We start from the raw sequence: 16,109 nt of genomic DNA on the forward strand, positions 1-16,109 counted from the left end.
GGGGGGGGGGGGGGGAGGGAAGATTAAGATTAAGGGAACAGACTGTGGGAACCAAGGACAATTGCCAGGATCCAGAAATGCTTTCCCACAACAATATATTTCAACTTGATTGGGCAACATGAGGAGGAGGAGGAGGAAGAAGAAAGTGCTTTTACTATCATTACCTGGGTGGGGTCTGATCAGAGATGGTTTTACTTTCATATGTGCCAGTATGGCGTACTCAATAAAGTTTTGCATGAAGAGCCTGAAAAGTCTCAGAGGTATTTACTTGGTTGGGTTCACTAGTTGGAACTCTTGACACTTTCTCTTGGGAAAAATCTACCAAATCTTTGATACCTCCCACTGCTTTTTAGTAACATTGGGCCAGAACAAGATGAAATTGTTTTACTGGCCTTGGTAATAACAAAGGTGGTGGATATGGCTAAGACTCCAAAGTGGCTTTCCCTCACTTTGGAAAATAGTTCATTGAGGTGGTTGTAAACTATAGGAAGAATGACGGATCTCATTCTTTGCCTTCTCTTCACCACCACCACCATCCCAGGTTGTCTCCAGAAAAACAGAAGCAGAGAAAGCAGACAAGCAGAGCACAGAATTGGAGGCACGGTTGTCAGCACTGGTCTGGCCATCTTGGAGGCCTACCCCTAAGAATTTAGACCAGGGGTAGTCAACCTTGGCTCTTTTATGACTCGTGGACTTCAACTCCCAGAATTCCTGAGCCAGCTGTGCTGGCTCAGGAATTCTGGGAGTTGAAGTCCACGAGTCATAAAAGAGCCAAGGTTGACTATCCCTGATTTAGACTCTCATGAATGAAGGCAAATATACGTGTCCCAGGATTAGGTTGCAGGATCCAATCTGGGTTGGTTATGGGGACCAGAGTTTTAGTCTTCTGAGCTTTCGGACTCATGCCAGAATCCATTCTGGGGGAACTTCTTTCTCCTCAGAATTTAGGAGATGAGGAGAATGCAGAGAATTTAGACTCTCCGTATCAAATGGCGGATCTGATGACAAATTAGGAGGAACCAGAACATCAGAGACAGTGCTCAGTAAACCTCTTGGTTCCACACTGCATTTATGCTATATTGATCTGGGAGAATTCCCAGACCACTTGGGCCTGGATGAATTTAAACCAGGCGTCCCCAACCCCAGGCCCGTGGACCAGTACTGGGCCGCTGCATGCCAGCAACCGGACCGCACAAACAAGCAAAGCCCCATCTGTGGGATGCAGGCAGCACACAAAACCACAGCCCCTCCTGTCCGTGGAAAAACCTCTCTCCACGTAACCGGTCCCTGGTGCTAAAAATGTGTGATTTAAACCACACAACAGAAGAGAAAAGAAGGAAATAGCCTTAGTTAGTTTATTTTTTTAGGTGGGATTTAAAAACCTCCGCATTCTGATTTTCATATGACTGATTTCATGTTTCCTGCCGATACTTGGATTAGATTGAGTGTTGCCGTGTTACTTGATTGTTGTTTCCTTTTCCTTTTATTTTCATTTTTTTTATCAGCAAGCTTGCGCATCTTAAAATTGGATTCAAATGTCTAAAATAAATGGAAGACCAGGCTGAATGCTTGTTCTAGGAGAACAAATAGAAGATGACCCAAACTCTTAAATATTGTTTAATGGGGAAATACAATTCAGTTGCAATATTCACTGGCATGTTCTAAGGGATGTAGAAATCTCTGCCACTTCGGTAAAATAATATAGGATATTTTAAATTATTTCTAGTTCCTGAGAATACATTGTGTGCATGAGTATCAATTGTGCAAGAGATTGGTGACTACTTATAGCCTTGTCTTTTCTGTACAACAGGCAGAGTAGGAAAAAAAAAAAACCAATTTAAACCCACCAGGGTTTTAAGGGATGTCATCTTTCAATCCTTAGTCTGTAGGGCATTGCTTGCTACTTTTCTTTCTTCTGTTTTCATGAAGATTTTCATTGTCAGTCTCCTGCTTGATGCTAGCACTAGATTTCTAAGTTGTCTACAGCAGAAAATTATTGCTTGCATTAGCCTTCTAGAGCACAGATTGAAGGCCATAACTGTGAATTTGGAGGATAATCTTTATTCAGAAGAGGATCAAGGCCTAAGTAGAGATTTTTTTCCCAGGTCCTTGCAGCTTATAGCTCATATTTTTAACCACCACAATATACCAGCTTTCAACATTGTATCAAACTGAAATCAATCTGTTTTTTCTTCATCACTCTTGGGTGTTCCTGTTCTGTCTAAATTGATACAGTTGCCTACTTCCTAAATATTATTTAAAATCTTTTGGGATATATCCAATTTGTAGCTCGTTCTGAGTAGCATTTATGCACTATAATGGTTTATCTGTGTTCCTTTGGGAACTGACTCTCTATTTTTTGATCTGTACTGAATTTTGGAAATCTGGATGTTTTGGCACTTAGGAAGAAATATAAAATGACCATAAAAAATGTGCAGGTCTAAAGCACTTGAATTGGTCACCTAAATGAAAGTATGTTATACTGTGATACAATATTGTTGTAATATCTTCCATCATATAAAACTCTTTTCAGCTGATGAAAAAAGATATATTTTTTTTTCTCTAATGCCATTTCTCACTTTGTCTGCCCATACTTCTCATCTGAAAAAACCCATAGGAAGAGTTCTTTTCTAGTATTTTCTCTTGGGATTTAACAGAAGCATGAGAAACAAGGCAAGTGGCACAGATCTCTGGAAAAAATGTTTTTATATATATAGCTCTTGGCTAGCTTGTAAAACAAGAACAGTATGGGTTCAAATGTGACTGAAAAAGTCGCACAAGAACACCACCCTTGAGAATTTCTTAGAGATCACCTTTTCATTCTTTTAAATAGCAGAAGCCAATATTTTTTTTCACCAATCTCAAATAAGAACTGGTGAAAAATGTAGGGTAAGGGTTTTATATGGCAATAGACTCTACCAAACTTTGAAAAGAGTGAACTGTAATTCCTCCTAAAATTATTATTTATCAAATGTATTGGCCACATAGGGTAACTCTAGCTAATAGTGAAGTTGGTAGACCCCATATGTCATAATCAGTCTCATGAAAGTCTCAGTGAAACATTTGTCAATCTTTCAGTCTTTAGGCCACCTCCCTTTTCTCACTGGAAGCTGTAGTATCTATTTGTAGAGCATTTTCACAAGTCTTCAGTCTCTCTCAATCTCTCTTTCTCTTTTGCATTATTAAAAAGATGCAAAATGCTTAAAGAACAGCTTGCAAATTCACAAGGAGGCTGTGTATATATAAGCACACTGGCCTGATTCATTCTTTATGGGAGTGATGCTAGAGTTATAATTATCCCTTCATAGTGTTGCTGCCCTGTTACAATGACATTATTTACTAACTTTACTAAAATATTACAAAAGTGCTTGTTTAAAGTGTAATTTAGGGCATTCTAAAATGCTGCAGGTTTATATGGAAACGAAATGGAATTGACTTATGCAGCCTCCCCTAAACATGTATGCTCTAGATAAATTAGATTACAACTCCCAAAATTTGTACTGAGCAGAAATGAATGTTGACAGTATTAGGAAAAGTTACCTGAGAAACAGTGGCTTGAACAACAACTAGAATGGGATTTCTACTGATAATTAATCACACTGGTAATTAATCTCACTGGAGATGCATGCATTTTAACACTCAGAATTCTCAGCAATGGTTATATCTAAGTCTGCATTTCTAGAGGTTCCCAAGTTCAGGAAGGTTAGCTAAATAAAATCTTCATGTGTAATCACCTTCATGTGTAATCACCTGTCTGAGATGATGTAGGTTCTCCTGCTTGAGCAGAGGGCTGGACTAGAAGACCTCCAGGGTCCCTTCCAGATTCTATTCTATTCTATTCTATTCTATTCTATTCTATTCTATTCTATTCTATTCTATTCTATTCTATTCTAAATATACCTTTAAATATCATATCCAATAAAATAATCAAAAGTATCCTTGATATTCTACATACTGCATGTTCCATTTTGGAAACAGAAGGTTGAATTATAAGGATGTCATTAATGGTCCAGTCTCTTTTTCCTTTTAGCCCTAGAAACAATTTTCGAATGTATACACGGAACAAGATATCCAAATGCTATTTAAATGTCACTTGTGAAAATGCTCTTACACATCTTCTTATATGTTTCTCAAAAGGTTGCTTGTTCGAAACCCCAAGTTGATTTCATATGGAGCAGAAACCAGGATGTTGTTTGCTTGGAGGTATTTCATATATATATAAACAGTGTCAGCATACTGACACCATACCTGGGATATGGGATCAGTAAATTTCAAAAGGCTTTGGAATATGGATTGCATCAGGATGAATATTGCCTTTTTAGTACCAATACAGATAGTCCTTGACTTATCACCGCAACTTGGAGCGGAGTTTCTGTTGCTAAGCGAGGCGATTGTTAAGTAAGTTGTGTCCAATTTTACTATCTTTCTTGCCATGGCTGTAACTGCATCACTGCAATGATTGAGTGAATCTTGAGGTTGTTAAACAAATATGGCTTCCCCTATTGACTCTGCTTGTTGGAAGCTGGCTAGGAATGTTCGACAACCATAATGGATTCATGATGCTTGCCAAGTGCCTGAATTCTGGTCACGTGACCATGGGGATGTCGCAACAGCTGAAACATGCCAGTGCCAGTTGTAACTAATTTTTTTTTAGTGCCCTTGTAGCTTTGAAAAGTCGCTAAGCAAATGATAGTAAGTCAAGGACTATCCATATGGTCTAAACTCAAAATACGGTCAGCAGAGAGGGGACCGGTCAGAACTCCTTATTTTGCAAGCCAAAATGTAATTTGAATTAAAAATAAGAACAACTGCCGCTTTCTTGTTCAGAATCCATTCCTTATGCAGCCACGTACAATTTTTAATCCAATCTAAGAAGGGGATTCTCAAGGATAAATGATACATAACTCCATGCCTGTAGAATATGCTGTATTATAGGTTGGCTTGTAAGGTGCAAAAATGCGGTCATTTGGAATCAGGGTTTATGCCGGAAATTGCTTTTGAAACTAGGACAGGAGAAAGAATACCCTACCCTGGTCTGTTCTATGCTATTAGGAAAGCCGATGGAGCCCAAAGCTATCCAAACCATCCATCATGAAAATTTCAGCTTAGAAAGTGGGGAAGGGTGTTGAACAAGGCATTTGTTTCTTTCACCCACTGGTGAGCGATGATATTCTTGGCAGTCATGAAGTAAAGCATGAGCATGGGGAGGCTTTGATATTTGCTGATGAAGACAACGGGGCTCGGAGTGAATTACGACTGGTCTGCAGGTCATGATAGATACCTCCCATGATGGCAAGGCAGTGGCTGGAGAGGGAGGCTGGAAGGACTGGTGAAATGATGCTGCTTGGTACAGAAAGGCTTCTGTTCACTATCCCCCTTTGCCTTACCTTTTCACCACCAATACTACATTTTCTCCTCTGCCACCTCCGCACAGCACAGCACAGCTCACACATACACACAGACATATAAAGACACAAACACAGACCTGCACACACATTTCACCAATGGTTTTCAGGCCCCCTTGTCATCTACCAAGCAAAGTTTACTTAATTCCATATATAAGATCTCAACCATAGACTCATAGGACTGGAGGACTGTGGAGGTCTTCTCTAATCTGACCCCTTTGCCCAAGGCGGGGGTTTTTATATCATCCAAATGGATGTCCATTTTTTTCCCCTGAAAGCGTCCAGCAACGGAACACCCACAACTCTAAGAGGCAAACTGTTCTATTGGTCAATTGGTCTCACTGATAGGAAATTGCTTTGTCAGGAACTTGTTTTCACTGTTGGGAATGACTGCCATTGCCATCTACGACTGCCATTGCCCCTGCAGCTGATCCGTTATGATTTGGATATATTAAATCTCTGGGACATGCAGCATTCCCAACCTTTGTAAGCTATGACTTCCAGAAACTTCAGTCATCGTGACCCACAGGGTGAGATGCTGGGAGATGTAATTCAACAGCATTCAGAAGTCAAGCATCCCTGGAGAATTTTATGATAAGGTAGAGGAACCACACATGTAGAAGGTTCATATGTTCCTCTTGGATCATGAGAGGTAGCCATCTACCAGGGGTAGTCAACCTTGGCTCTTTTATGACTCGTGGACTTCAATTCCCAGAATTCCTGAGCCAGCTTAGCTTAGCTGGCTCAGGAATTCTGGGAGTTGAAGTCCACGAGTCATAAAAGAGCCAAGGTTGACTATCCCTGCATCTACTGAGGGTAGAGCCATATCTCAGTGGTACAGAATCTGCTTCTCATTCCAAAGAGCCCAGATTCAGTTCCCAGATAGGGAAATGTTTAGATCCCAAAACCTGAAGACCTCTAGCAGTTAGTAAAGGCAAAAGCAGGGGCCTGACCAAGAAAGAATCAGTCTTGTTTGTTCTTATATATGGCTAAACAAGATCTGAAATGAGGTAGAAGAGGTAGCATTGAGTTAAGACTGGGCAGATCAAATCCCAGTTTAGTCATAGATCTTAGTAGGTGATTGTCTTCTCAAAGCCCAGGGGAATGAAATTAGGGGATATCCCTATGCGAACCACCCTGAACTATCAGAGGACAAGCAAGTAAATAAACAAACAAACAAACAAATAAATAATTGGGATTGTCAGTTTTACAATTGCTTCTAGAATATGGTTCGCAAAGCAGAGAGCATCCATTCCTTAAAGTGCTAATTAGAGTTCTGTTTAACATACTAAATCGGGCTCTGAGGAGTATTCAGGTTGAAATATGTGGCCAAGTTCTGTTTTCTGCTCTTGAGTATGGCTTCTAAGGTGCAAATTATTAGTCACCTGTGGCCATTCCTCCCCTTCTTCAGATAAAAAGTCACTAGAATAATTTCTATGGGTGGAGGAAGGATGCTCTTACCCTAGAGGACAATCCATAATATTTTTCTAAAGCGCTTCCAATGGCTGATCCTTGAGCAAACATTGTAGGGAAACTACCACAAAGTCATCTTGACAGTCGTACCTCTTCCATTGTAAAATGGAAGGTGCCACTAGGACATTGGAGGAATAAAATTAGCCACTAACTGCTACTGTTGGTACTGTTAAAAGTGAGCTACCACAAAACCTTTTAAAGAATGAAACACAACAAACCAAAATGCTTCAACTCTGCAGCAGACCCTGGTGATCCAACTCTATTGTATAGACTAGTTTGGAAGTCAAAGGGTCTCGTTTTTACATGAACTCCCATGTAAAAACTATGTAGAAATAGGCTATATATCATGGTGGGATTCAAATATGTGAACAACCAGTTCTCTGTATGGATGCCGCTTCTTGAAGTCTGTTCTGGGCCTGGGCCAGAACTCAACAAAAAATTAGCTACCGGTTCTACCGAACTGGTGCAAACTGGCTGATTCCCACCACTGGCTATATATGTTTTCTGGAGGGGGGGGCACAAAGGCTCAGTGGTTAAACACCCTAAGCTTGTCAGCTGGAAAGCTGACAATCCAAGTTCGAGACCAGAGCACTGCATGGTGGAGTGAGTTCCCGTTACTAGCCCCAGTTCCTGCCCATCTAGCACTTTGAAAGTATGCAAATGCGAGTAGATTTTTTCATTTTTTTTTTTTTTTCATTTTATTCAATTTGTATCCCGCCCTTCTCCCGAAGGACTCAGGGTGGCTCACAACATTTTTAAAAAACAAAGACAAACCCACACACCCCACCGAATAAAACCAAATTAAAACCAATATTTTAGTGTTGTGGTAATTAAAATTTCTAAGAAACCCAATTTAAAAATCCTCCCTAGGCCAGGCCCGCTTGTTGGAAAAGCCATGTCTTGAGGGCGCGGCGGAAAGTAAGGAGATCCGGAATCCGGAATCCCACTTTAGTGGGAAGGTAACAGTGTTCTATGTGCCTCAAAGGATACTCACACTGGCCACATGACCACTGGCTTTGGTCAACACTGGTTCCCTCGGCCAAGAAAAAGAGATGAGCACCATGCCTAGAGCAGTGGTGGCGAACCTATGGCACGCGTGCCAGAGGCGGCACTCAAAGCCCTCTCTGTGGGCACATGTGCTGTTGCCCCAGCCCCACCTCTCCCCGTTGCCCCCTCCTCACCAGCAGCCCCCTGGAGGAGAGTCACCCTCAGGCGCGGTCCATGCAGAGTAGTGCAGCCAAGGACATGGCAGCCGGGCAGCAGGAACAAGACTCTGCCCTCGTGCCCCATCGTGCGCAGATGATGCTACGGGGTGCAGGCAGAGGGCGTGGCTGCCATGGTGCTGCAGGCTGCCTGGGCAATCTGCGGCAGGCCATGGAGGCAGTGGGTGGCCCTGCAGATGGATGGGGCAGAGCAGGGGGCGGAGTAGGGGGTGGGCAGGTCGGCGGGGCGGTTTTTGGGCACTCGGTCTCTAAAAGGTTCGCCATCACTGCCTTAGAGTCATACATAACTGGACAGGGGAAAACTTTATCTTTATATATATTTGCTTGTTTATATAGCCATCCACCTTATAAACCAATTCTGGGTGACTCCCAATCAAAATTAAGCCAGCATAAAAACCACATTAAAACTATAAACACTAAACACATTAGCAACACTAAAAAATCCCAAAGGGATTGTCTAAAGGGGCTGTTTTGCACTTGTTTGCACAAAGGAAATGCTTGGCCTGTCTATTTACAGGATTTGAATATACAGCTCCAAGTGAATTACCTTTGAATGGATTTTCTCAATTGCATCAGACACCTTCAAATTGATTCGATTTGAAGGTGACCTGATTTGAGAGGCACTTATGCATGTGCAAAGACAGTCTTTCCGGAAAGATTCAAAATTCCAAGTTAAAGAGTGGTAAATTAAAGTTTAAAGTAGCCCTGCTAACTAAGGTGCAGTGGAAGAGTTGCTACCCATTGCCGTTCACCTCTACTCAATTCTCATGTAAGTAAAACCATGTCAAAGAGAAAATAACCCAGATATTTTTAACATGGGTTTAATTTTTTCCCCCAGAATTGCTCAGAAGAACTGAGAGGCAATAGAAGTGAGCTCTGCTCCCAAGGTTTGCTTCTATGTATTGTTTACCTTGAGCTGTTATTTTAATCCATGTAAGCATTCAGAATCACTGTTGGGAGATGGGAGACCACACACAAATTTACTGGAGTATCTGTGACCCGTGAGTCGTAAATATGAGAAATGGCTCTTTTGAGAAATCTTCTGAAAAATTTCACTGGAATTCAGTCTAAAACAATCCATCCACACATATAACCCAACACATTCTATAGCACGGGTTCCCCACCGGGGGTGCTTGCATCCCCTGGGGGTGCGAGACAACATTCCAGGGGGTGCAAAAACTTGGGTTTTCAAAATTATAGTGTATATGCATAATTCGTTGTCGTTATTTCGAACTTTTGTAAGGGGTGCGAGAAGAGGGAGTCAAGCTATTCTCCAAGGCACCTGAAGGCAGGACGAGAAGCAATGGGTGGAAACTGATCAAGGAGAGAAGCAACTTAGAACTAAGGAGAAACTTCCTGACAGTTAGAACAATTAACCAATGGAACAACCTGCCTCCAGAAGTGGTGAATGCTGGAAGTTTTTAAGAAGAGACTGGACAGCCGTTTGTCTGAAATGGTGTAGGGTTTCCTGCCTGAGCAGGGGGTTGGACTAGATGACCTCCAAGGTCCCTTCCAACTTTATTATTATTATTATTATTATTATTATTATTATTATTATTATTATTAATAATAATAATAATAATAATAATAATAATAATAATAATAATAATAATAATAATAATATATCAGAAGAGTTCTAGGGGTACAGGGTATAGAAAAGGTTGGGAGCCGTTGTTCTATAGGCTGGCTCAGGATGTTTGATTGAAGCATGTCTCAAAGCCCTGGGGCTTGTTTAAGTTAAAAAGAATTGTAAACTGGAAAATTGTCTATGGAAAGTCTCAATCATCCAGGTCATGGTTGTCCCAAATGGTGCTTTTCCAAAAGGCAACTGGACTTTTTTTTTTTTTTGGGGGGGGGGGGTTCCCTTGAAAACATTTGGCTTCTCCTCCCAGAAATTGATGAATCTTCTTGGATGAGAAGCAAATGTTTTCAAGGGGAAAAAAAACCCCCAAAAAAGTCCAGTTGCCTTTTGGAAAAGCACCTTTGGGGCGTAAACGGGGAAAAGCAGGCATACCAAAGTCCATTCTCTGACATTTCTACAGCAAAGATCCTTCATCCTTTAAAGTTCCAGGTTGAAATCATGCCATGTCTGCTAAGAGGCCATCTTCCCTATACTAATTCAAATCCTACTATTGCCTTGTAATGCATGATGCATTTTTTTTTTCCAGAATTGCACATTTTGTTTTTTCTGGACTTCTTTTAGGCATGGAGCCATTCCAAATGACAAAACACTGAAGTCTGATAAAACTGAAAAGGGCACAAATCCAAAATCTTTGGAACGCTTCCCCTTCCCCTTCCAGCAAATGGGAAGTGGGACGAGGAGAGGGGTCATTTAAGCAAAGAGGAGGAAGATAATCTCAGGAGACGAATGAATAAAGAGCTGTATTAAGCCGAGCTACAGCTGTGACAAGCCAGCAGAAGTTCCCTGGTGGCTTTTATGACCCCAAGATGCTCTCCTAAGAGGACATGAGGAACATTTATTTCTCACAATGCACAGAGACCACCTCAGAGGCTGAGGAAGCATAGCCAAGTTAGTTAGAACAATCTAGGACTGTTTCTAGTTGAACTAAGGCAGGACTGTGTGGAAGTATATCAAAATCAAAGGGCTGCATATCCCAAGACCTAAGCCAGAGGACAGAACAAAACAGAGTAACAGAATTGGGAGGGACCTTGGAGGTCTTCTAGTCCAACCCCCTGCACAAGCAGGAGACCCTATGCCATTTGGACAAATGGCTATCCAATCTCTTCTTAAAAACCTCTAGTGACTGAGCACCCACAAGTTCTGAAGGCAACCCGTTTCACGGGTTAATTGTTCTCACTGTCAGGAAATTTCTCCTTATTTCTAGGTTGCATTTTTGTTTAACAAGCTTCCATCTGTTGCTTCTTGTCCTGCCTTCTGATGCTTTGATAAATAGGTTTACCCCCCTCTTCTTTGTGGCAGCCCTTAAAATATTGGAACACTGCTAACATGTCACCCCTGGTCCTTTTCTTCACTAGACTATTATATTTTTATTACGTTATATAGTATATTTGGCCAGAGAGAATACAGGTATATCTTGCTCCTGTCCAACATACTGACGTCTGACCTCAGTAAGAAATAACACCCCAAAGAATAGTTGTGTGCTAATATTAAAGGAACAGAGAAGGTAAAATTGTATTGTTCATGGCCAAATGTTGGACATTCAGTGTGAGATCTTAAAGGATCCACAGACTGCAAAGTATATGCATGGATCATTTGAAACTCCATATCCACAAAATATGAATAAAAATACGAAGCCCCCTGGTTCCATTAAGAGTATTTCCCCATACATCAAATGCATATTAGAAGTGTTGCAAGACCCCAGCCTTTTGTAAAATTGGGAAATTCACGTCCATTTCTCTTTGTAATTGTTTATCAAATATGCAAAGTGTGTCTGTTTCTCTTCCCTAATGTGCCTGCTTCTAAACCCATTCTTAAAATTCCATTTTAAGAATGCATTGCTTTTAATATATGCTTCTGAAATGTGTCATCCAAAATATAGTCTTTTTTATCCAAACATTTAAGCAGAGAACATCAGATACTAATAGGCCCCATTTATTAATACAGGGTTTTGCCATAACTATTTGTTGCCATTTTTGTAACTTTGCTGACATATTTTTCACATTTTACTCCCACGCATTAACAATTGACTAGCTATTTGCTAATTTTCCTTATTTTATTCCTTGTCGACTCTTTTCTAAAGTTATTTTATACATTCTGTCCTAGGACTTACACATATTTTTGGTGTTTTTTTTTTAAAACTGAGCAATTAGACCGATCATGTACACCTTCTATACTTTTGAGATTTCTAAAAAAAAAGATCAAAATGTAAAATTTATCAACAACTAATAATCTATACAGGAAGAGCCAATGATTAAGGAAGATTCATAGATTATGGAGACTTTTGTAGCAGTTTGTACTTGTTGTACTTGCTAACCTCTCTAAGTAATCTCCAGTGAGATTACTTAGATAGCAAGAAGGGAAACCATATCAGGAAAATTATGCTTAAGAGGCAGAATAAGAACTTCTCCATATGTGTTGGTTGCCCTGAAATGATGCAAAACTCTCAAAGTGATTAAGGGCACTTCCAGGGCTACTGGGTGGTTCTTCGAATTTCTCCACTCAAATTAGGGAGATACCATTTAGAGCAGCCTCATTGATTTGCTTAAAAGTTACTTTGCACTTCATTCTCAGGCAATTGGATGGAAAAGGAATCGCTGTCTTGTTTTTTTCAAAGAATATTTTACCATAAGGTTGGGCTGCCCTTTTCTTTATTATAAAAGAGGGGTTCTTGTGTGAGAATATAATAATAATAATAATAATAATAATAATAATAATAATAATAATAATAATAATAATAATAATAATAATAATAATAGTAAGTTGGAAGGGACCTTGGAGGTCATCTAGTCCAACCCCCTGCTCAGGCAGGAAACCCTATACCATTTCAGACAAATGGCTGTCCAGTCTCTTCTTAAAAACTTCCAGTGTTGGAGCTTTCACAGCTTCTGGAGGCATGTTGTTCCACTGGTTAATTGTTCTAACTGTCAGGAAGTTTCTCCTTAGTTCTAGGTTGCTTCTCTCCTTGATTAGTTTCCATCCATTGCTTCTTGTCCTGCCTTCAGGCGCCTTGGAAAAGAGATTCACTCCCTCTTCTTTATGGCAACCCCTGAGATATTGGAACACTGCTATCCTGTCCCCCCTCGTCCTTCTCTTCGTTAAACTGGATGTACCCAATTCCAGCAGCCTTTCCTTATATGTTTTAGCCTCCGGTCCCCTAATCATCTTTGTTGCTCTTCTCTGTACTCTTTCTAGAGAGCATATAAGAGCATCCTATTTTTCACTGCACGATTGTCTGTCCTACGGTCACCATTCCTCACAAACACAAAGCTAGAGAAAGCGATACATCCGGCACAGAGGTTTACGTAACAGAATGCATGGCATCAAAACTGACAGCAGCCAAGGTATGGGTTGCTATGGCATTTTGCTTCAAAGTAAACTGGGACTGAGCAACTACTTGCAAGCAAAATAGTCACAGGTGCTGTATCTGACGCAGAAGAGGGAAGGGCACAGGTAAATCGGAAACAAGAATATGCAAGATGAGATAGAGGTTCTTGGTGCTCTCTGTGCCTGGCTGTTTTCTTGCAGACATTTCATTAGAGAAACTAGGTGACATCATCAGTCCTAGTGGGGAGTCCTCCTAGCCCCCATACACAAACAAAGAGCAAACCCTACTCCCCTCTGCATTGATGTTGTTACCTAGTTTGGTAATGAGATGCCTGCAAGAGAACAACCAAGCTCAGAGCACACCAAGGACCCCTCATTTCCACTCCAAGCTACAAATATTCTCCTTTAAGATGAGATAGATAGGAGAAAACATCTTGATTAGTAAAGAATTATATATAGTAAACATACATAGAAAGAGAATGTTTCTATTTTTGTTTTAAAAGGATAATATGCACAATCTGACTTCAGCAGAAAAAAAAATAGAGATTCTTTCTCCAGGTATCTTCCTTTTATGCTCCCTTCCCAAATTAAATCAAAGTGTTGACCTAGCCCTTGGCCAAGGATTGATGCAAACCCCCAAGAGAAAGATGGATGAACAAGCAAGGCACTGGATGGGATGAGCTACGTGGAGGCTGTTGAACCACAAGACGCTAACAAACCAGTTATTAAATACAGTCTCCTCATCAAGGAAGAGCTTGGCGCGTTGAAAACGAAATAAAATAAACCAAACTCAACAGTAGTGTTGTTTGTTATTCGTCGGTTTCATTATTTCCAGGCAGAAGCTCTCTAACTGAAACCCACAAGGTTGGACCCTGTGCAAGTGGCACTGCCGTTCCTTTGATCAATTTGCCCTTGAGATGATCAAATAAAGAGGGAGGATGTTAATGTTTCTTTAGGAAACATTCAACAGTGGATACATCGATCATTGCACTTAGCTGGCTGCTGTATGAATTATTTACCAAAAAATAAATAAATCTCCTTCTGAAATGATTCTCCATGCTCAGATCTGTTGTTCAGTTCAAGAACCATTTCCCAACAGAATAGAGAGTTACCTGTTCCAGAGGAACAAAAAAATATATATCCAAAGCCAATAAACAGAGCAGATATGTAAAAAGCCTACTGGTCTAGAAATGGTAAGCTTTTCACATTGCCCACAACAAACCAACTGGTGTGGGCATATAGCTCACTGGCTGAGGAAATCTTCTTTGATACAGTTTTATTGCATTACTATAAAACACAAGTAGTATATTATATTATTTGGGCGCAGTGGTATTTATACAGTATTGACTAGACTCTGATGATCAAGATAGCCAACCTTTAAAAGGAAAGGAAAAGAAAAATGTTGGTCTATACTAACAATGTTTTCTAAGATTTTAATGTTGACAAGCACCAAGTTGCTTAAATGTTACATCCAGAGCTCAGTGTAGCATTAATAAACAACTGCAAAATGCATTAAATTATTTGATACATATGAGAGTGGTTTCTATCTCAAGCTTAGTACTTCATGCTAAATTCTCCACTGTATTGTTACTTATTGTTATTTTATGCATATTAAGGGGGGAAAAACAATAACTGAGGATTTTTTTTGACAATATATTTTTTTAAAAAATCACTCCAAAGTTCAATCCTCATTTTTTGGAAACTTTTCTAGTTGACGTGCTAGGAAATTGTTATTCGTCAGAACGCTATCCAGAATAATAACAAATGGAAAAGTAATCAGATGCTATAAAATATAGCTTTACGTCTTTTTCAGGAAATTTTCCAAGTTAAATATTATCATTTGCTTTAACTGTGAAAACATTCATTTGGCAATGTGCTTCTTTAGGGTAGCATTTGTAACTATCCACAAACCTGTGAAGCAGATGGTTTTGAGCAGCAAACATCTACGGGAGTTTCATTGGTGAATAGGAACATTCTAACATAATTGGTCCTTATGGATCTCAAGTATAGTTCATACTATGAAGTTCATTGTACAAAGCAATAAATGGGCAGGCACAATCACCTTTTTCCTTTTTAAACCTACCAAATTACTTAGCTGAGAAGAAGATTGTTCGCAATGTTTGAGTAAGATATAACCCTTGGACTAATTTAAAAGTAATCCCTTTAAATATTTGGCAAGTGCCACATAACACCAATTAGAAGCCATGGTGGCCCAGTGGTTAGAATGCAGTATTGCAGGCTAATTCTGTCTACTGCCAGGAGTTTGATCCTGACCGGCTCAAGGTTGACTCAGGACCCAGATTGTTGGGGGCAAGAGGCTGACACTGTAAACCACGTAGAGAGTTCTATAAAGCACTATGAAGCGGTATATAAGTGGTGTTGCTAAGTGTGATCTGACAATGGCCTGTTTCCCATGGGTACATATAACAGCTTCTGGTGTCATTCAACCTCTGCTACACTGATGTAGCAGTAACAAGAGCAAACATTATATTGTTTCAGTGATAGCTGTGTAATAGTTCTACATTATGGTTGTAGAAGAGGCTGTGAGAGAGGGAAGCAAGGTTGAGAAAGAGAGGCAGGGAGCAGGGATGTCAGAAAAATGAAAATAGATCAAAGGAACACAGAAAGTAGATCTAGTGCCGTTAGCTATAACCTCATATATCTTGGCCGTAATGATGATGATGATGATGATGTTATCCATTCAGTTGTGTCCAACTCTTGGCGATTCTATGGGCCAGGTCTCTCCACATCTTCCGTTTTCCCACCATTTCTTTGAGTGTTTCTATGTTCTGGCTTGTGTCAGCTTTGATAGTGTCAAGCCACCGTATTCTTTGATGGCCTGGTTTCCTTTTACCGCTAACTCTTCCAAACAGAATTGCTTTTTCCAGTGAATTCCCCTCCTGACATGGTCAAAGTAAGTGAGAAGCAGTTTCACGATTTTGCCTTCTAGTGACACGTCTGGTCCTACGCAGTACTTGCTAGTTAGTCACCTTTGCTATCCATGAAATATGCAGGAGCCTTCCCCAGCACCACAGCTCAAAA

General features: G+C 40.3%; 1 protein-coding gene across 1 annotated transcript in view; it reads right to left on the bottom strand.

Annotated features, from left to right (window-relative positions):
* The window catches only part of NTRK3 (neurotrophic receptor tyrosine kinase 3), a 217,295-nt gene that overhangs the window by 774 nt on the left and 200,412 nt on the right, over positions 1–16,109 (bottom strand). The gene's annotated exons all lie outside the window — the stretch shown is intronic.

Source organism: Protobothrops mucrosquamatus, unplaced genomic scaffold, assembly GCF_001527695.2.
Source record: "Protobothrops mucrosquamatus isolate PMUCROS unplaced genomic scaffold, P.Mucros_1.0 scaffold567, whole genome shotgun sequence".
Classification (NCBI taxonomy): domain Eukaryota; kingdom Metazoa; phylum Chordata; class Lepidosauria; order Squamata; family Viperidae; genus Protobothrops; species Protobothrops mucrosquamatus.